Raw genomic sequence first — 22,192 nt, 5'->3', positions numbered from 1 at the left:
TGAATGACTCGGTGCCCTGCAGTTTATTTTGGCCTCTGAAGGAACTGCAGTTTGCTCTCCCGAATTGAGGACATTGGCTCACACTGGCCTTCTCTCCCTCTCCTCTTGGAAACATAGTAATACTGCCAGAGAAATGCATTAACTAGAAAAGGCTGAATCTCCTTTTCCTCTGCCACTGCATAAGCGGTCTTATCGGGTGAAGACGTTTGCCTCTGCTGCTGTCGCTGGCCTGGGTGGCTGTCTGTCATTACAGAACTGCCCAGCTGCCAAAGCAAATGGCTATCTCTCCTAAGCAATGGAGAGACTCGGGTCCAGAAGCTTCAAGGATAGAGGAACTGAAGGGCTAAATGAAGGGCAGAGTCAAACCATCCCAGGGGGTTATCAGTAGAAATCCTGTCTGAGCTGTTCAAATCTTCTTTCCAGACTCTGAAAAGTAAAATCCTGAAAATCAATATGAACATCACACCTGTCGCCTTTAAATGGCCCACCCTTCATCCTAAAATGAACAAGACTCCTTGGGTACTTTAGTCTGCTCCTAACCTCGTTTCAAGGTCTAGTCCTGCCAATTTTATGTAGAGAAAGGCATTTGCCATTGATTCCCCAAAGGGACAAGGCCAATCAGGCCATAACCAAGACATCTGATGTATGTATACAAGCAAAGACCTAGGTTTTGACAACAAAGAAATGACCACAACATTTTACAGCAGCTTATATAACATTTATATGTCCGTAGTGGGTCTAACAAGCATCATTCTGGAAAAGCCACACAATAAACGCCTTGTGTGGACTGAATCATACTCATACAGTTACAGTGCAATCAGCACTTGTCCTGCCAAGATGAGTGATGGATTATAGTGGAGAGGAAGTTCCAGCTTACACCTGTTAATAGTATTTTAAGTCACATAGGCAAAATTCCTACGATGTGATAGACTCTGAGCTGAAAGCTAAGGATACAAAAAGAAAATTAGGCCCAGTGTGGTGGCTCATGCCTCTAATCCCAACACTTTGGGGGGCCGAGGCAGGACAATCACTGAAATCCAGGAGTTTGAGATCAGCCTGAGCAACATGGTGAGATCCTATCTCTACCAAAAGAAAAAGAAAAAATACTAATTAATTAGCCAGGCATGGTGATGCACATCTGTGATCCCAGCTACTCGAGAGGCTGAGGTGGGAGGATCACTTGGGCCCAGTGAGCTGTGATTGTACTATTGCATTCCAGCCTGGGCAACAAAGCTGGACCCTCTCTTAAAAAAAAAAAAAAAAAAAAAAATTATAGTTTAATAGGGAAGATGAAGTTAATGCCTTCTGTGTGTAAGAGTCAGATATTATTATATGGATTATACAAGTGAGATTAGTTAAAGAACCTCTTAAGGATAGATTTGTATCCTTCCCACCACAAAATACTTATTGTCTAAACACTTGTTCACCAACATCCAGTGTCTTGTATCATCATTGTACGTATGCCTAAGTTATCAACTAGGCCCTGAGCTCTCTCAAGGGGAACCATGGCTTACCCCTCTGCATCCCCAAAGCCAGGGACAGTAAGCAATCATTGTTAGTTGATGATGATGGTATTTAACCTCGCTTGAGCTACACATAGCACATCACCACAGGGAAATAGCCCCTTAATGAATCCTTTTCATGATACTGTTGAGATCACTCTATAATATCAGACCAGAAAAAAGAATGAAATCACTGAACTAAATATGCCATTTGACCCAGTAATCCCATTACTGGGTATGTACCCAAAGGATAATAACTCATTCTACTGTAAAGACACATGCACACGTATGTTTATTACGGCACTATTCACAATAGAAGAGACTTGGAACCAACTCAAATGTCCATCAATAATAGACTGGATAAAGAAAATGTGGCACATATACCCCATGGAATACTATGCAGTCATAAAAAAGGATGAGTTCATGTCCTTTGCAGGGAGATGGATGAAGCTGAAAACCATCATTCTCAGCAAACTATCACAAGAACAGAAAACCAAGCACCTCATGTTCTCACTTGTAAGTGGGAGTTGAACAATGAGAACACATGGACATAAGGAGGGGAGCACCACACACCGGGGCCTGTTGGGGATGGGGGCCTAGGGGACGGATAACATTAGGAGAAATACCTAATGTAGGTGATGGGTTGATGGGTGCAGCAAACCACCATGCCACATGTATACCTATGTGACAAAACTGCACATTCTGCACATGTACCCCAGAACTTAAAAGTGTAAGAAAAAAAAAAGAAAAAAGAAAAACTTAGTCTGAAATACTTGGTTTCATTGTCTAAAATCATCTTATGTTCAAAGCACCATTTATAAAAATCTATTCCAAGGAAATTATAGCACTATTTGGAGCTTTATGAGGAAGGTATCTACCAGCCAGTAGGACATAAGATATATTCTTTTTCTCCTTTACTAAATTTGAAAATCAATGTCCTTTAAAGACTGAAGCTACAACTACAGCCACTGTTTATAGACATCATCTCACTTATATTAAGAATTTGTGGTCCTTATTTGAACATAAATTCTTCCTAGTTATTTGTGTAGCTCGAAAGGTTTTATAGCCTGGGTTTATAGAATTCAAAATTTAGTTTAATTTGTTTTACCTTAACCAGTGTGCATAGTTGATTGTATAGGCCAAGAGACCTACTCTTAAATGTGGCCTCACTTGATCTCCTTTTCAATGTAAAATTTTCAAAATAAAGGGGGAAGAAGACATAATCTCTTACTCCTAGTACCTCCCTCACCTGGTAGGAAAGAAAAAAAAAAAAAAAAAAAAAAAAAAAACCCTGTAAACTAAAAGCTTTAATTTTATTGTTTGATCATCTTTTTCAAGCTTGCATGGATACGTTCAGTCTATTGAAGAGCTGAAAATGTGTGTGATGGAGAGAAAGAGCAACTTCCCTTTCATTTCCTTTGTACTCTGACGACTGAGCTTCCAATCTCCTGCTCACAGGGCTTTCATACTAACAGAGTGTTATGACTTCTTGGGACTGAATTTCATGAGTTTGAGGAGTCCCCCAGGAGAAGTAAAATCCCAGCTGTTATTTTGGATTTGCTCCACGGCCTAAAAACATCCACAATATATTTTTTTAAATCGTGCATTGACTTTTTATGAACATACACACTGCATACTAAGCAGGCACCTGAAATTTTCAATAGTGCTACCAAAAAACAGCACTTATTTTCCCTTGCATACAGTGAATTTGAAAACTCTTTTAACACCTGGTATGCACTCCTAGTGGGTATCTGTGGATTCACTTTTACCTGACAAATCCTCTTTCAACATTCAAAATGAAAGAAACTTCCTTGGATAGTTTGTCATCTTGGGGAAAAAATAAAGAGAGGATAAAACAAAGAGAATGAATTCAAGTTGTTTTTACTTTAAAATCTTCAGTTAGGAGAATGTAATGGGAGAGAGAGGAAACAAGGGAAAAGCAGCAGCTCTAACATGGATAATTTAAGTAAGGTGTGTTTGAAAGCAAACAGGAAGTTCACCTAGGAAAAATATTAGAGTGTATTTTTTAAAATGACAATATAGGGCACTGCAACTGAGGCCAGAGAGATTGTGATGGTTGATTTCATGTGTCAACTTCACTGATCCAGCAGACACCCAGGTATTTGGTCAAACATTATTTTTCGTGGGTCTGTGTGGGTGTTTGGGGTAAACGTATCAGTCACATCAGTAGAGGGAGTGAAATAGATGGCCCTGCCCAATGTTGGATGGGCAGTGGGCCTCATCCAATCAGTTGAAGGCCTAAGTAGAACAAAAGGGTTGACCCTCCTCCAAGTAAAAGAGGATTCCTCCTGCCTGATAGGGTCATATGCTTTATCATGCATTCAGACATGAACTGACACGTCGGTTTTTCCCGGATCTCACACCTGTTGCCTTTGGACTGGAGCTACTCCATTGGCACTCTTGGTTCTCAGTCCTTTGGGCTCAGACTGGAAATGCAGTATCAGCTCTCCTGGGTCTTTAGCTTGCCCACTCACCCTGCACAGCTTGAGGCTTGTCAGCCTCCCTAATCATGTGGGCCAATTCCTTACAATAAATTCCTTTCCATATTTATATGCATCCTATGGGTTCTGTTTCTTTGGATAACCATAATATGGAGACCTAAGTTCAAATCTTGGTTATACCACACACTAGCTCTGTGACCCTGGGCAACTCTAACTCCATGTCACCCATGTTCAAAATGTAATACCTACATGGAAATGCTGTGGGAAAGATTAAATGAGCTAATATAAGTGGGGTACTTAGCACAGCACCTGATGTGCAGCTAATTATAGATAGAAAAAAATTAACACATTGTTTTAAAAAAGTTATGCAGAGTAGATTCTTGGGATTCATGAGCTTCTAAAAATACAAGAACTCCCTAAAATTGTATGCAAAATTTTCTGTGTCTTTTTATGATCCCCCCAATACGAACACACACACACACACACACACACAACACACACACAAACTCGGGGATAAAAGAAGTTCATAGCTTTCATCAAGTTCTCAAAGAAATAATGCAGAAAAAAAAGGTGAAGGTTTCTGTTAAGCATGAGAGAAGACTCCATAATATACAATTAACTTTGGGTTCTGCTAAAGAAAGAAAAGGATTAATCCTAAAGAAATGCACATTCCTAATTGAACCTTAGGATTACTGACACTCAAACTCTCCACTGTCTCTTTGCCTTTGCATTCAAACTTTTCAGAAAGTCAACTATACCCCTGACATCCAAGTTTTCAACTCTTGATTCACACCTAAACTAACTGCAGTTTCTCTCTGCACAGGCATTGTCATCATTGCAGGTCCCTGGGGCAAAAACCTGAGGAACATTTTGACTCAGTCCCAAATCCCCAGTTGGCTATCAAATTCTTTCAAATCTACCTTTGAAATAATTTTGGAATCTCTCTCCTTCTTTTCCAGGCATTGCCCTAATTATTGACCTTATCTTTCTTGGACAATCCAATGGCCTCCTCCAGGTTTACTTCTTCAGTCTATTCTTACTCCAAAGTGCACTGCAGTCAATCTTATTGTTGTTGTACTTGATTTCCTTTAAGTAAAATGACCATCCATTTTCTGCTGTCTTCAAGTCTTCCAAGAATTCCTCATACCTATTCTGTCTTCTGCCACAATTACTGTGGACGAGCACACACATGTCCTTCCTTCCTTCCTTGAACTGTCCCTAATATCCCCTTAAACCTGCTCTACCCAGTATTACTTCCATTCCCTAAACATATCGTGTGTTTCTACACTTTATACCTTTGCTCATTAGGACTAAAATAAGTTGAGTGCCTGAGGCTAAAAGAAGTTGCTTTACAACTAACATGTGCTGGAGCCAGAATTTGAGTCCAGGGTGTTGGACTCTAAAGTTTGTCTTTCCACCCCACACTGAACTACTCACTTGCATTTCTCCCCAACAAACTTTTATTTCTATTCTCTTTCATTTCTACACAACAAACTTATTCTACCTCTTCTTTGCATCTTGGTTTCACCCGTTTCCCCTACCCCTGCACTACCATGTCCTTGTTTATAGTATCTGAGCGAATCTTATGCATAAATCCGGTCTATCTTACTATTCTCTAAGCTCTATAGGAAAGTATGTAGTAAGTAACCTGATTCTGGAGTCAGACAGCCTAGGTTCAAATCTCAAATTCTCCATCTGAGTGATCCTGGGCTTCTCCCTGCCTTTGTCTCCTTATCTGTAAAATGGGGCTAATAATAGGATCAATCTCATATCATTTTGGGTGGATTAGATGAGTTAGTGCATGGAAACATTTAGACCCAAGTCTGATGCATAAAGAGAATCCAATAAATTTGACATATTATTATAGGGCCAGGAATGTGCCTTATGTACCTTGGTATTATCACAGGCATTAAGCATTGCACCTTATACATAGTGTGTGCCCAGTGCATGCTTGCTGAAAGGATGAATATTAAAAATAGTTTTAATTTCCTACATAAACCTCCTGTGATCAGAAAGACTTGGCCCATAAATATACAAGAGATGGAAATCTTGCTTATTACACCAAGGCCTGACAATATTTCTAAAAGAAACCTTTTAGGTCAGAATGGAGAGCAATGACTTCATTATCCTCAACAAGAGCAAAAATGACTAATTGAATAGAAGACTAGACATAAATAAGCATTTCATCAGGAAAATTAAATAGAAGGCGCCTACCTTCATGACAAAAAGCTGCTAATAATAAATTCAGGTTTAGTCCCTTGAGTATCTAAAAAAAATTAGAGCAATGAAGTGATTAAGAAAACTGACTTCAGAGGAAAATTAAGGTGGCTGGCTATATCTAGTATAGATTGGGGAAGCAATGACTAAGAGCTTTCTTGGTGGAAATTCATAGGATCATTAAAGGAGTAAATACCAAACAGGAAAAGGAATTATTTATCATGTTGGAGGTGATAAAAATAAAGGAAGAAATGAAAGGAAAGTGTAAGCTGGTCAAGAGGCAAGATTTAATTTGTATATATGCTGAGGAGTAGTGAAAACTACTGGTTAGAAAATATTGTGTGCCTACATAGTCTACTGGTCATTGGTTGATTCAAACATTTCAGTTAGCAATCTGGCAATATATAGAAATTACAAACCACATATCATTTTACCTAGGCTGAGCCAGGTGGATCACGAGGTCAGGAGACTGAGATCATCCTGGCCAACATGGTGAAGTCCTGTCTCTACTAAAAATACAAAAAATTAGCTGGGCGTGGTGGTGCATGCCTGTAGTCCCAGCCACTTGGGAGGCTGAGGCAGAAGAATCGCTTGAACCCAAGGCGGAGGTTGCAGTGAGCCGAGATCACACCACTGCACTCCAGCCTGGTGATAGAGTGAGACTCCATCTCAAAAAAGAAAGAAAGGAAGGAAGGAAGGAAGGGAGGGAGGGAGGGAGGAAGGGAGGGAGGGAAAAGAAAGAGAGAAAGAATAAAAGATGTGACCAAAGGTATATGCTTGCAGATGACTATCATACCTTTATTTACAACAGCAAAAAGTGGGAAAGGTTGTAAATGTTCAATAATAGAGGATTGCTTAAATAAGTTAAACTGACTATTGTAGAGCCTTTAACCATTATAATTTAAAATATAGTAGTAAATCTCATAACATTTAGCACAAAAATGGGTTACATATACCATACTTCACAGATTCAAAGAGGCAAAATTTTAATATTTTTACATATCTAAAATCTTAATATTTCTTGTCATTTCATGGCACGTCCAAGCGTATTAAGACTTGCAGGTGGGGTGAGGTCAGCTTGAAGCTAAGTTCTAGAAACAATAACAGAACACTCTTTCAGGAAATGCTGTCTTGCCAATACCCTAGCTGAAACAGAAGATATTGTGTGGAAAACTACAAACATTGAAAAGTCTGAATCATGGAGTGAATCATAAGAATTAAAGTTTGAACGTGAAAAAGTTTTAGTAATACCTAGACAATTAGTTTCACTTATTTATTATGTAAGTAAAGATATTTGATAAAACCTATGTCTAAAGGATTTCTTCCAATGAGTATAAAATAATAATTCTTAGTAGTTAAGCATTGCATCATAGTACTGGCATAATTTTTCATTTATTTTGTAATAGTGCATAAAGTATTGATGGATGTTAATAAAAATGACCTCCTAGATTAATGAAAACCAGTATATATAGTATGAATCAAACTTTTCTTAGAAGGGAAGAGATGCATCAAAATGTGTCCTGTCTATTAACATTATCTGTGAGTTTTATTCTTCTCTTTTAATACATTTTAATATTTTCTTAAAAGCAGTATTACATTTTAATACAAAATTTTAATAAATATTGTTTTTAAAAACAATAGAGAAAACAAACGCAGACTTGAGATTTTTCTAGACTACTCTAGGAATTGGTATATCTATCAGCAATTCTGTAGTAAATAGGCTAAGAAATTGAAGTAGAGAAGTTTGAGTTTATTCTTGCTTCTGTCAATGTAACCATTTACAAATGATGTGGTTTTCTAAAATTTTCCTTTGCCCACATGTAAGACATACACAATAATGTTCACCAGCCTATTTCAAAGTAACAGTGACTGAACATCTGGAATGAAACAAATAGATTATATCATAATTGCAGGGCGTCTCAGTAAAGAGTATGAACAAAAGCATTTTGTAGAGACAAATCTATTTTCCCTTTAACTTATCACTAAGTAACATTCATCTCCACACTAGTTGTGGGGTCAGACCAACCAATCTATTGAAATCCCCAGGAACATCAACCTCAGATCAGTTTGTCTGATGTACCAAAAGACTTTTTTTAATATCCCTTAGGGATTTGTAAGCTTATTTATTTTTACAATCTGCAAACTTCAGTCTCGGCAATGCACATAAAGTGCCTGACACATATGTATTATGCATGTATGAGCATTTGTTTGTATTATCTTTGACTTTTAAAATCTGTTCAATGAGCCTTTTATTCCATACTTATTATATACGATGTTTCATTAAGATCCATGAAAAGAGTCACTCCTAGTTTATATTTACATTATTTAAGCACTACAAGTGATATTTGCTACTGGTTATGTAAATGGAAAATAACTTATGAGATTTATGATATGATTTTCTTTCCTGCACTTGGTGACTGGGTTGCCTCTTGGTTTTTATTTATGTCATGAATGATAATAAGCTTCTTCTGTTTGCCCACCCACACAGTTGCCTGAGCTTTAGGTGTGGCTGGAAATGATAGTTGGGGAGGAATAACTGCACTCAGTTCAAATGATAATAGCCCACTCCTTCTATTATAGCAACCGTGAGGCAGGTCAGCTTCCAAGAAAGAATACCAACCTGCTTTCTGTAGGTGAAGAAGTCCCAGGGCTTGACCCAGAAGATCCTCTAGCACTGCACTTTGCAGTCAGTCCTGTGGGAGATTCGAAAAGACCTATCCTATGGAAATGCCTATAAATGATTAACAGGTAGACAAAGGAATTAACTCAAAATTATAAGAAAGAGTAGATTAGATGAGCACCAAGAAATGGGACTGTCTACAACCACCTTGAAATCTAACAGGAAACAGGCCAAATGGCAAATTAGACTGTTTAATGGTTGTGTGTGAAAGTGCCTCCTCCTCGTAAAGGAACTGTAACAGATCCAGTCTTGTGCAAAGAGAATATTATAAACAAGATAAAGAAGCTTCGAGATAGCTTCCCTAAATTCACTAAGTTATTAAGTAAATGTTACATTATAATCCAGGTGAAAAAAAAAAAAACCAGAAAATCAAATACAAACCAAAACAGACCAGAAAAGCCTGAACAGGCCCTAAATGAAATGCCATGAAGGTCTCCTCTCAGAATCACTGTGGATTCTCTCATGCCCCAGATGAAGCAGATTGTATCAAGCAAGCAACATCACTGAACTTTTATTGAAAGCACAATCCATATTCTTCTACAAATGAAACTTAGAGTTTCCTATCTGTCTGTAATTTAGTTCTATTTTTAACTCATTTCACAGCTCAATTAATATTCCAGTGTTTTATTCTTCTTCGTCATATTCAGAGCAGCCTGAAATAAACTTTACTTTGAAGCTACTTCCAGCTTTTGCAAATCCTTACCCTTCTCAGAACCTTCTTTTCCATCACTGCTATTTGTTCTGTCTCCCTGGAGACTTCCCTGTTGCCACCTGCTTTCCACCATTCCAGACTGCACCTGTCCCAATTGTAATCCCTGCTTTCTAAGTGAAAGGTAAGTAATCCGATAAATTAATATGTGCTAATGTATTATTGGTCATTATCATGCAAATGAAAGCATGTTAATTTCCTATCCTCGTGTCCCTTCTGGGAATTTTTACTAGTTTACTATGGCCTTTTAAAAAATGGCTCATTTCAAAGAGGTAGTATTGGCAGTGGGAATTTTTAGATATCAGACCTATGGAGGGAAGTAGGACAATCGTGTGTGTGTGTGTGTGTGTGTGTGTGTGTGTGTGTGTGTGTTCCCTCAAATCACAACATGGAGGAATGGCATCACATGTGTAGTAGCCGATGCATTTCACTGTTATATTATGGATGATTCTGCAACAGTTCTGTTCAGAGCTGCTGTAGACTTAGCATTAGGTTAAGCTCTAGAAATATGCCATGTAAAGTGACTTGCATTTTCATGTCTATTATAAAGGTTAAAACATTTGAACTTTCTGTTTAATTGGTATATATTTAAACTTTTCCTGAAATGGTCAAAGAAAGACTTTTTGGCATTAAACTGTTGCTGTGTAGAGCCTAAATGTCTGAAAAATTCATTAAAACAGCACTTTAATTTTGACAGAGTTGAACTGCTGGGAAAATTAATTGATTGCTTCTCACTTGAGCTTTGGAGAAGTCATTAAGGTTTTTATGGTTTATGGAAAATTGAGAATTGAAGTACACTAAAATCAATATGTTATCTGATGTACAGAGAAAATGACACTTCAGATGAAAGAAAGCATAAACAATTCCAAGAGCTTTTTCTTTCTTTCTGTTGATTCCACAGGCATATTTGCATAGAGCTTCTATATTTACTTGTATTCAAAGTCCTTTGTCAGTCATTTTTATTGTGATACACATTATGGGGACAGAATAATGAGGTCTGAGAGATGAACCACTGCATTTTAGAACCTTTTCTGTTAATTTCAAAAAGGTATTAAGGACATAATATAAAATACCAGAAATAGTCTGAGCATGGTGGCTCACACCTGTAATCCCAGTACTTTGGGAGGCCGAGGTGAGCAGATCACTTGAGCCCGGTTCAAGACTGGTCTGGGTAATATAGCAAGACCCCGTCTCCATTTAAAAAAAAAAATACCAAAATACCAGGAATATTCAGATAGGTCTGTATATTTTGAAACAACCCCTAACAAGAAAGTTGTAATTAGGCTAACACGTTAGGAGCAACAAGAAATACTTCAAGGGTTCTATATATTGGGCTTACATGCATTATGGAAAAAAATCATCATGCCTTCTGCAAATAATGGGCAATGAATTGGATACTGGCTGGTGCCACCAGCGAGACTTAGGAGCCCACTCCGTTATGTTAAACAAGGATAAGAACAGGAAAAGAAAGAAGGACTGTAACAGAAAAGATCATCATGTAATTTATCTTTACTTAGTCCTCCGAATATGTCCTCTCTGACCATCCCCTCTTCTGATTATACACATCAGTAATCCTGGGGAGATTTGACCTTATTCAGATTTTGCAAAGCCTGGATGGATTGGGATTTTAAGAGTAGCCACTTCTGCATTTATCAACTTCTACTATCTCTATTCCAGAGATAAAATGATATTTTCCTTTTTGAATATTCATTATTGCTTCCAAACTCGTTCAGCCTCAGACAGACTCTTTCCTTTCTTGTGTAGCTAACATCACTTCTAATTCACTCAACTTCCTACAAAGTCATACCCACAGTAGCCCATGCAAGCATGGGATATTCTGGGAGACTGGTGAGATTGTTAGTGATAAAATACTTGTTAGTATGAGATTTGTCTCAGAAGCACTAAGTAAATCATGTAACCCTATAGGTAACAGATTTATTGGTTATCATTGGATACTTTAAAACTCAGGATAGTTATCTAATAAGAATTTACCCTAGAGCAGGTATTTTTGAGATATTCAAGCAGTTACATAACAAGACAAGAGTGTGCTCATTGAGTTAGCATTTGATACTTGACATGTTTGTATCTACTTGCCTGTAGTTTTATATTTTATCCAATTAACCATTGTTCTCTCTATTGGGAAACTAATCCTAAAGGAATATACCACAAATACAGAAACTCTTTACATCTCTTTTACAACTTATATACTTAACCTCTTTCTTCGCTTTTGCAGCATTATTATCAAAGTCTGGAAAATTCATAAAGTCATTAAGAAATAAGCACCCACTCAAACTAAGGCAGGATGCTGGTTCATCTTATGGTTGTAAGCCTGGTGTGCAGCCCTTTACCTTGTCTTTAATGCTGCCAACCTGTGAGTGACTAATCTCTGCCTTCTTCTCCCACAGTCAATTTATCCTATTATATGTTCTCATGATAGGCATCTCTGAACATGTCCCAACAACTTGTTCAGAGGAAAGCTTTCAGTTGAAATGGAAGACGACTAGCAATTTTCACTGCTCCAATAGTTGTTCAAAAGAATATAATTTATTAAGCTATATCTACTAAACCAAGAATAAAAATGTCTTGTTCATGATTATGCTACAGCTCTAGATTTACTGAGACACAAAGAGGGGAGGATAACCTTTTATACTGTAGCATATATTCTTTTTTTTTATTTATTTTTTCATTTTTTTTGAGATGGGGTCTCACTCTGTCACTCAGGCTGGAGTGCAGTGGCACAATCTCAGCTCACTGCAACCTCCATCTCTCAGGCTCAAGAGATCCTCCGCGTAGCTAGGACCACAGGCGTGTGCCCCCACTCCCAGCAATTTTTTTGTATCTTTGTTAGAGACAAGGTTTTGCCATGTTGCCCAGACTGGTCCTGAACTCCTAAGCTCAAGCTATTCATCCTCCTCAGCCTCCCAAAGTGCTGGGATTACAGGTATGAGCCACGGCGCCTGGCCAGCAATTTTTTTTTTTTTTTTTTTTTTTTTTTTTTTTTTTTTTTTTTAGACTCAGTCTCACTCTGTCGCCGAGGCTGGAGTGCACTGGAGCAATCTTGGCTCACTGCAACCGCCACCTCCCGGATTCAAGCGATTCTCCTGCCTCAGACTCCTGAGTAACTGGGATTACAGGCATCTGCCACCACCCTCGGCTAATTTTTATATTTTTAGTAGAGATGGGGTTTCACCATGTTGGTCAGGCTGGTCTCAAACTCCCGACCTCGTGATCCACCTGCTTCAGCCTCCCAGGGTGCTGGGCTCAGCCAGGCGTGAGCCACCACGTCCAGCTGCACATATTCTTTACACGGGGCGGGGGGGATCTGTTAACTAAAGTACAGATTAGAGTCAGGAGACTTAAGTGTTATTATGGTTTTTGCATGTAATCTCTTTAATAATCCCAATTATTTGACATGTTCTTTTCTGAGCAATAATTTTTGTCCTGCCTCTAAATTAAATACCCCAGTATCCCAGGGTATTAATCCACTGTGGTATTGTTTTTTATTCTATTTTATAATAAAATACACTTTCTATTATGATTATACTTCTCTCTCCTAGAAAGAGAATCTTTGAGTCAAGACATGGTGTCCATGAAATGCACATTAAACCATACCTGGAGTATGTAACATGTTAACATAGTAGCATCAGTCATGACATAATCAGAAATGGGGGTCATTGCATTGTAACCAACTAACAACCAGCTCAGCAGGGAAAAATTGCCAGGAGACTAGAAAGGTGGTAGAAATCAGATATGGAGTTGTTTTTCAGAAGACAGACTTAAAAGGAGGGAATGGGAGGATCCCTGGACAGGCAGCAGGAAGACACTGCCCAACCAGCAAGTAGGGAGCCAGTTAATACGGAAGGGGTCTCTAGAGACAAACCCCATCTCGCAGAATTCTCTGAAGCTGCTGTTGCCCAACCAGATCTTTAAACAAAATATTCACGTCCGCAGTGAAAAAGGACAAAAATTACCAGCCACAATATTACATTTCTTTTTTTTTCTTTCTTTCTTACAGTTCTATTTGCAACCTTGGAATTGGATTTGATTCTGAGACTGCCTGACTTCTTAAGCTGATAAAAATCATTGGTATTTACTGGGACCTGGATTATTCCGAAAATCAGCAACTGATCTTTCTTGGTACACTCTGATATCACTGATGAGAAGACTTTCTTTTCCTTGAAAGTGCAGACAGTAACAAAGACAGAAAACACTCCAGCCCTCATTGGCGAGCAAATAAATTCAAGGAATCAAGGACAACCTTACTTCTTTCCCATACGAAATCCTTTCCTGCAACATATCACCCCTTTTTTAAATTGGAAAACTTAAAGTTGGGGATTAGAAACTTAAGTATGGAAGGCTTGCATCAAATGTATAAATATGAGAGACAACACAGTGTAGTGGTTAGCAGCATAGAATCACACAGAACTGTACTGGAGCCCCAGTTTCATCACTTATCATCTGTGCGAATTCAAGCAATCTTGTTGAGCCTCACTTTTCTTGTCTGTAAAGTGGGACAATAATAGTAATTACTTTGTGGAACATAATAAGTATGCCATACATTAACTGTTATTAGTTTTTAAATTAAATATTGTTCTACTAGAATCTACTTCTGAGATATACAAGTTTTCTAATAATATAATTATAAAGATAGCTACCATTCAAAATGTTAAACAAATACATTGTAATCAAGTAATCAAGGGACCATAGGTCTCTAAGTTATCCAGTGCTGGAACAGGTGCTTTATGAATACAAAAGAATTATAAATTCTAGCTTTTATGGAGAAAAGACTTTTTTTTTTTTTTTTTTTTTTTTTTTTTTTGAGATGGGATCTTGCTCTGTAGCCCAGGCTGGAGCGCACTGGCATGATCTCAGTTCACTGCAACCTCCACCTCCCAAGCTCAAGTGATCCTCTCACTTCAGCCTCCCGAGTAGCTGGGACCACAGGGGCACACCACCATGCCCAGCTAAATTTTTTGGATTTTTGGTAGAGACGGGATTTTACCGTGTTGCCCAGGCTGATCTCAAACTCCTGAGCTCAAGCTATCCATCCACCTTGGCCTCCCAAAGTGCTGGGAATACAGGCATGAGCCACCATGCCTGGCCTGAAAGACTCACTTACAAATATATAATCATTAGCATACACAGGTGGCATTAAAAACAAAATGCTGCAGTATTTATTTAACAGCTCCATCTTCATCGTCAAATCACATGTAAATGGTTATGAACATAGTACTTAGTTTTCCAATGATTCAAAACAAGTAAAGATGGTAATAAAATAACCTATAAAACAAAGTCAGAAATTTTGTAAAGCGGTAGCCCATTCAATTTTGCATTTCCTGATTTTACTTTCTTCATTGCACCAGCTGATGGAATACCATTTGAACCTCTGTAACGGGTAACTGAAGAGCTGTCCCTGTGATGCAGTGAATCCAGGCTGAAAGGGATGAACTCATTTCCATGCTTTCTATGTCAGCTAAATCCTCACTCTTGGACAGAAACCCACAAGCATGGCCAGACTGGGAGAAGGTGATTCTGCCAGCTGATTGGCGTTAAAATGTGCAACTAGACAAAACCCCATGTTCCACTCCTACAAAGTAGACAACAGAAACACATTTCCTCTGCTTCTCTTCCTTCCACATCCCTCAAGCCATACTTAGTTATATGATGATATTCAATATCTACTTGGAAGTAATTATTACTACATTGTAAACAACAACTAATGTTTATTGGCATCTAGGAACTGCCTTGGTTATCATACTACTTCTAAGGTGAGGAGGGAAACGAGCTAATAGAATTGGATGTTGACACAGGCTTACTTCTATGGCAACATTTTCCTTTTTCCAAAATGAATGCTGGAATTGCCTGACCACCTGGGAGTTATTTGTTTCACGGTTCAAAAGTCTGTTTACTGAGCTTTTGTTCTGATAATCATCTGAAAGTGAGTTTTGCTTTGGAATGAATGGCAAGTTTAACTTGAAATTTTTTTATTATTGGAGCTGTGCTGCAAGAGGTCAAAAATGACCACATCACTGATCCATGGAGAAGCACAAAGATACTCTCTTTAGAAAGTTAACCTTATCTATAGTTTAAAGTAACCTTTTAGGAACACAAACATACACACACACACACACACACCTGTTACTCTATCTTTGTCTACATATTTTGCTTCACTCCACAAAAGTAAAGAGGGGAGGGTAATTTAAAACAATCAATAATTCTTATCTTCACTCCACAAAAGTAAAGAGGGGAGGGTAATTTAAAACAATCAATAATTCTTACGTAAATCAGGTCAGTCAATTTTCCACGTTTTACTTTGACAAAGAATGTAACAGTCTTTTCGAAGAGTAAACAATTTCCAACGACTGCTGGCTCCTTCGGGTTAGGACAGTGTAAGGAGGTGGGTGTTGGTTACAGAATAACTCAGGTCTTCAGAAGCGTGACTACATAATAAGACATGTTTTCAAGCCTAGCTGATGAAATTTCCTTAACCATTTTTGGAGTGAGATCTTCTATTGATATGTCATATCTGTAAGATATTTCATATGTAGATAAGTCATATTTATCTGATGTGATAATGACTTCAAAATTACTGGCCATTGATGTGCACCGTTCCCATGAAATAGTTAAAATATTATTTCTGCTAAAATAAAAACAATGATGCATTCAGAATTTGTATCTTACTGCTGTTTGAATAAACATTTTATATTATTGGTTTAGTGTTCTGACATACAATGCAAGGACATAGCATCTGGTTCATTTTAACCCATAAGTGTCTGTACAGCATATTATAATTATATTTTAAATTATTGTAGGGGAGAAGAGGATTTTAAATCCAAATTTTTAAAAGAAACTGATTGTGGAATTCTTTATTTATGTTCTCAAAATAATACCTCAGAAGATGACACACAACCAGGCATGGTGGCTTATGCCTGTAATTCCAGCACTTTGGAGAAGCTGAGGTGGAAAGATTACTTGAGGCCAGGAGTTCAACACCAGCCTGGGCAAAACAGAGAAGAAACCCCGTCTCTGCAAAGAAAATTTAAAAAATTAGCTGGGCATGGTGTTGTACCCATATAGTCCCAGCTACTTGAGAGGCTGAGGTAGAAGGATAGCTTAAGCCTAAGAGGTCAAAGCTGCAGTGATCATGCCACTGCACTACAGCCTGGGTGACAGAGCAAGATCCCGTCTCAAGAAAACAAACCAAAAAAGATGACACTTTAATGGTTATTCTGGTATCATCTAGGGATGAACACACATATACACAAATTTTAAGTAGATGATATTTCCCTAAGAGATATTCCTTAAAATAGTTGTCCCATATACATTCTTTTGAATAATGTGTTACGTTTAAATGTTCATTTTCAGATTTATGTTTGAATTTATTGATGCTCATCTAGCCTTTCCTTAAAGAACATGGATCACATATCCAGAAAGAAACATTGATGAGGAGTAAGCTCCAACATCATGCATGAACTTGCCCTAAAAGCATTTATCATACTTTTCATCAGAGTATTTTAGGGCAAGTCTTTCTAATGAAGTTTACCTTAAGAAAGTGAAAAATACTTTCAAAAGTAATATTTTAACCATTAAATGTGACTTTTGGGGACAATTTTGAAAAGGTGCTTCTTTAGCAGATGAAAGGGGAAAACACAGGCTGAAATTAAGGCTATGACCATTTGTCATAATGCAGGCCACACATGGTCACAGCATTTTAAGTGGAAATTAACTACGTCTGATAATCTTTCTGTTTTTTAGAGGTCTTTATATTACTTTTACAATAAAAGAAAGAATAATAGAAGCCCAAAAGTAGCAGTTTTAAAAGCACAAAATTTCTATCTTCTATTTAAGGATAGATAAGTGAAGCTATGTTTAATAAAGAAAATATCAAGGAAATATGATCTTACCCAAATTTACATTTGAGTTTCTATCTGTTAAAAAATACTTCTGTATTCATGCTAAATCCTGGCCTCAGTGCTAATATTTTACAGACTGACTTGAAACTACCAATTCTAAAAATGGAAATAGTTTAAGCAATCTCTAATTTCATAAAATATGAGAATGCCCCTTTCAAGGAAAATTTATAATGGTTGTGAGTTATGTTTGTTTTTCTTGTTACTTTTTATTGCCAAAACTCTTTCATCAAGCTAGTATTTATTTTATGCCCAGGAGGCAAAAGAGCTTGGCATTCTGTTGAATTTGTTCATCTAAATGTCAACTTTTTAAAAATTGAATGAGGATTTTGTCTTAATATTTTCATTTAAGACTACAACTGTATGACCTTTGAGATCCTCTCTTGCTTTATAATCTCTGATGATTTTACTATACTTTCCCTTAAAATTAATGATAAAAATCTTTACAATCATTCTTAAGTAATACACATTGTTATATTAGCCTAAGACAGAATACAAAAATATTTACATCAACTATGGCTTTCTGTAAGGATAATACAGATCTCAGGCAGTCTCCAAAGAAGTTTTCTAGTGTCTCTGAGTTGCTGCCTGAGGAAAAGGGAGCACTGAAAGACTTCTCCAGAGATTACATTCTTGAACCCAAGGCCTTTCCTCCTTCTTCTTCCCCATCTTTGTGCTACTTCGCTCTTCTGTATCTCTGAAGTGTAATACAAGACCAGCAGAACTGCATAACAATAGAGATGAGACTATCTTTGCATTTATACTAATGTAATTTGTCAATGTACAGATGCACAGCAGTTTTTGCTTAAATTAGGTTGCTGTTTAGTTTAACTCCTTACTCTGACTCAAAAGCTGTCTCTCAAGTTCCCTGCTGGGTTTGCTGGCTCATAGTTCTCCCTTTGATCCTGGGTTCACTCAGCCTTCCTCACCAGCTCCCAGAGCTACCTGTTTAGTTCCAACTAAAAGTACTCTTACTGCAGTTGCCCAATGCTGGCTCCGTGGTTCTGTATTCTCTTTAGTCTGCCCATTATTCATTAGCCTTCCACTGCTCCCTAAATGGGTCTCCTTCTTCCTGGACAGCTCTAAACAGTCCTTTTGGCTCTGTTCAATGTTTAGCTTTTAATTTATTTTTTTTAGAAGTAGGGTGTTGCTTTGTCACCTAGGCTGGAGTGCAGTGACACAATCCTAGCTCACTGCAGCCTGGAACTCCTGGGCCCCCTAAAGTGCTGGGATTACAGGCGTGAGCCACTGCGCTGGCCTTCCATTGCTTGTATTTGCATATCCATACCTACAATTTAAAGAATGCTATCTATACAGAAATATTAGCATTCAGTATGATAAAAGAAATTAAATATGTTTTAAAATACATGTGTTTATAATGATACTTAAAAATGCTCACTAGTCACCTTTTAGAAACTGGTAACAGAAAAGAGCGTGAGGGGAGACAGAATCAAGCATTTACCATACTTTTCCCATAAGAACCATATCTCAGCATCACCAAATAGTTGATAAGGGAAGGCTTTTTGGGTTGTTTTCGTTTTTGTTTTAATGAGTTGCAGCTAATAAATGCAGAAGGCATAACAGAATTTACATGTCACCATTTTGCAATCCCTAATGAAATAAATAATTTGGGCAAAGACCCTCAATGACTTCTAAACCATTAAATAAAAAACTTAATGAGGAATTATATAAAGAAAGGATCAAGCTGACAATACCAGAACACACTGATCAAATTTAACATTACAAGTAGGGAAACAATCATATACTCTATGCCTCATCATATGATGCAAAAGAAAATATACAACACAAACTATTAAATATTTGTATAGAAAATTGGCTACACAGGAAGCTGAGGCAGGATTGCTTGAGGCCAGGAGGAGTTCAAGGCCATGGTGAGCTATAAATGATCACACCTGTAAATAGCCACTGTACTCCATCCTAGGAAACACAGAGTGACCCAGTCTCTTAAAAAAAAAAAAAGGATTGAGCAAGATTCTTATTGAGCCCTCTATCAATTTTACAGGAAATACAGGAGACAGGATATCACAGGAAGGCAATCAGAAAAATTCAGAATGTGGGAAATTTTACAGGACAGATTATCTACTTTTTTCAACTAATTATGAGAAAAAGAAGAAAAAGGTGCATATATATCAAAGGGACTTTAATGACATATTAACGTGTAATGTGTTCATTTTGGTTTCTGATTTGAAGAAATCGATTGTAAAAAACAATGATCTCTTGGGAAACAGAAAAATATGAAGACTGAGTATTTGATAATATTGAATTATTATTAATGTGGGGGTGTGATAATGGCATTGTAGATTTTTTTGAAAAAAGAATCCTTATATTTAAAAGATATATATCAAATATTCATGGATAAAGTGATATAAACTCTGGAATTCGTATAAAAATAATCCAGGACATGGGAGAAGCAAATGGGGTATACACAAAAGAAGATTAGCCATGAATTTTCAATTGTCGAAGCTGGGGATGGCTACATGATGCTTCATTATACTATTCTATCCATGTATATGTTGAAAATTTTTCATAATAAAATGTTTTAAAGGATTTAGTAACTAATATATTTCTTTGAAGATATAATAGGAACTCTGCTGTCAAGAGAGAAGCTGATTCCAGAAATCATAGCCTGTGATGTGGAATCTATTCTATGGGATTGTAGTGATACTCTCAATCTACCCACTTTTCTCCTTTTCTCCCCAAACCTTCAGAAAATCTGGTACTGCCTGTTAAAATGTAGGCATTGAATGACCACAGGTTGGGAAGAAAGGTGTTTCCTAGGAGAGTGGTGGTTTATCTATTCGTTTTGGAGAATCCCCACTTTGCCCTCACCACTCTAGAGAGGAAAGTGGTGATCCACCCAGGTGAGTTCAAGCCCCTTTTAAAGCCCAGTGAAGCTAGCAAGTACCCTAGGGCTACCTGTGAAATGACCTTGGAACCACAGCCATGTCATAGGCTGATAGTTTCTTGCTGGACTGGAGTAAGCTACTGCTATAGGAGCAAGGTTAGAGGAAACTAAGAATAATCTGCAGTCCAAATCAGGAAGTTCAAGACATAGAAAGTATAGTTCTAATCTTGACCAAAAATGAAAACAAAGGAGATTGGTGGTAAGATGCTACCATGAAGATTTCTCAGGCCTATCAGGACTAGGAGAAGAGGGTCAGGGCCATCTGATAACCAGCCTTGGTTGTAGAAAAGGGTTCAGCTCTAAGATAGAGTTGGAGTGTGGACCAGGAGTCAGGAACACACACTTTGGAGAAAGTTAGTGATTTAGTGGAGAGGCTGTGATCCATGGATGATGTGGTCTTCTAGGAGTCTGATGTCACATGCAACCACACCGATCCTGGCAGTAGATACTACTCAGTAATGGTGGAGATGGAATTTGTATGCTGCTTAGTGGTGAAGACCTGTTGCTTTTCCATTGCACACTCTGCCTCCCAGCTCATTGAGCTGACTCGGCATATGGGAGAGTCCTTGAGCAAGCAGCTCTGTTCTCTCCACGTGGTGGTGTTCTCATCTTGGCATCCCTCCCAACCCCTGTTAAATGCTAATCCTTTGCTTAGGCAGCAGCAGAAGAGAGCCAACATGACACAGAAGGAAGAAGAGGGAAGAGCCAGTGGGAAAGTCTTGGACTCCGGAGGCAAACTCACCTGGCTTAAATCCTGGTTTTATTTCTTCCCAGCTTGCCAGCTTCTGGCAAATTTCCTCTTTTCAGAGGGTTTGTTTTATTGTCTGTAAAATAAGCAGAGAATTATCTATTTTGGAGTATTGTCGGAAAAGTAAATGTAAAAGGGACTATGAAACATAATATTAAAGTAAACAGGAATATCACCTCCTTTATAAACTTGTTATGGCCACTTGGGGTCCTAGGAAAAATGGAAACAAGGACTAAGGGACAGCAGAATCTCAGGAGACTTTAATAGTATTTGGTGCTCCCAGATGCTGAACCCGTCTAAACTTGACCGAAGAAGAGTGGTTTTCATGAAAACCTTATGAGTCAAAATATTACTATAAATTGCCCAGTCTCTTCACAGCAGTAGCCCCATCCCATGATCACAGGAGTAAGGGAGCTGGAAAGGAGTTTCCTGCTGATGCTTTCTTGTCCAAAGGACTTATTTGTTTTTTTATTCTATGATTTTCAATACTACCAACAGATTGGACATAGACTTCCAAGAAGCAAGCTGCCTGAGTGATGCACACCAAAACAGCTGATTCCTTTGGGCTAGGGCAAGGATGTCAATCTAAATCAATTAGCTGAAGCATTACATCAAGAAAAGTCTAAGATGTTTTTTCAAAGAGATCAAAAATTACAGAGGATTAGAGAATAGGGTAATGTGTGAGGAGTTTAATTTCTCTCATACACTGTAGTCCATAAGTGAACAGTACAGGTTGAGGGATGGTTCTGCTCTATGTGAGTTGTAGTATCTGGAGATAACAGTAGACAATGGGGGAAGGCAACAGATTTTAAAATCTTTTGCTCATCTATCATAAAGCTCTTTATGCTTTTTAATATGATTTCTCAATACACAGACATTGCTCACTAAATCTTAACTTTTTTCTTCTTTCCATCCCATTCTGTATCGAGTATATTGAAGATGGCTAACTACTGATAATTTTATGAAGTAGCTAAAGAAAATTAAATGTGCCAATAATGCTTTACACTTTGCCACCGTAAAAAAAAAAAAAAAAAAAAA

General features: G+C 37.8%; 1 long non-coding RNA gene across 9 annotated transcripts in view; it reads right to left on the bottom strand.

The window, feature by feature from the left end:
• Positions 1-7,162: 7,162 nt before the first annotated feature.
• LOC108529336 (uncharacterized) overlaps positions 7,163-22,192 on the bottom strand; it is a 68,334-nt gene continuing 53,304 nt past the window's right edge. For 2 of the 9 annotated variants that reach the window (XR_001885501.1, XR_001885506.1), the window contains 3 exons: positions 21,149-21,230; positions 18,887-19,039; positions 15,541-16,210 (listed from right to left, as the gene is read on the bottom strand). This is a non-coding gene — a long non-coding RNA (uncharacterized LOC108529336). Of the gene's footprint in view, positions 7,273-8,801; positions 8,913-15,539; positions 16,211-18,886; positions 19,040-21,148; positions 21,231-22,192 lie in introns of those variants that run through there. The other 7 variants (XR_001885502.1, XR_001885504.1, XR_001885498.1 and 4 more) reach the window with 7 other exon arrangements.

This window comes from Rhinopithecus bieti, unplaced genomic scaffold, assembly GCF_001698545.2.
Source record: "Rhinopithecus bieti isolate Rb0 unplaced genomic scaffold, ASM169854v2 scaffold_5924, whole genome shotgun sequence".
In the NCBI taxonomy this organism is placed as follows: Eukaryota; Metazoa; Chordata; class Mammalia; order Primates; family Cercopithecidae; genus Rhinopithecus; species Rhinopithecus bieti.
Note: the sequence above shows the minus strand (reverse complement) of the source record. Positions and strands in the feature narration are given on the sequence as shown.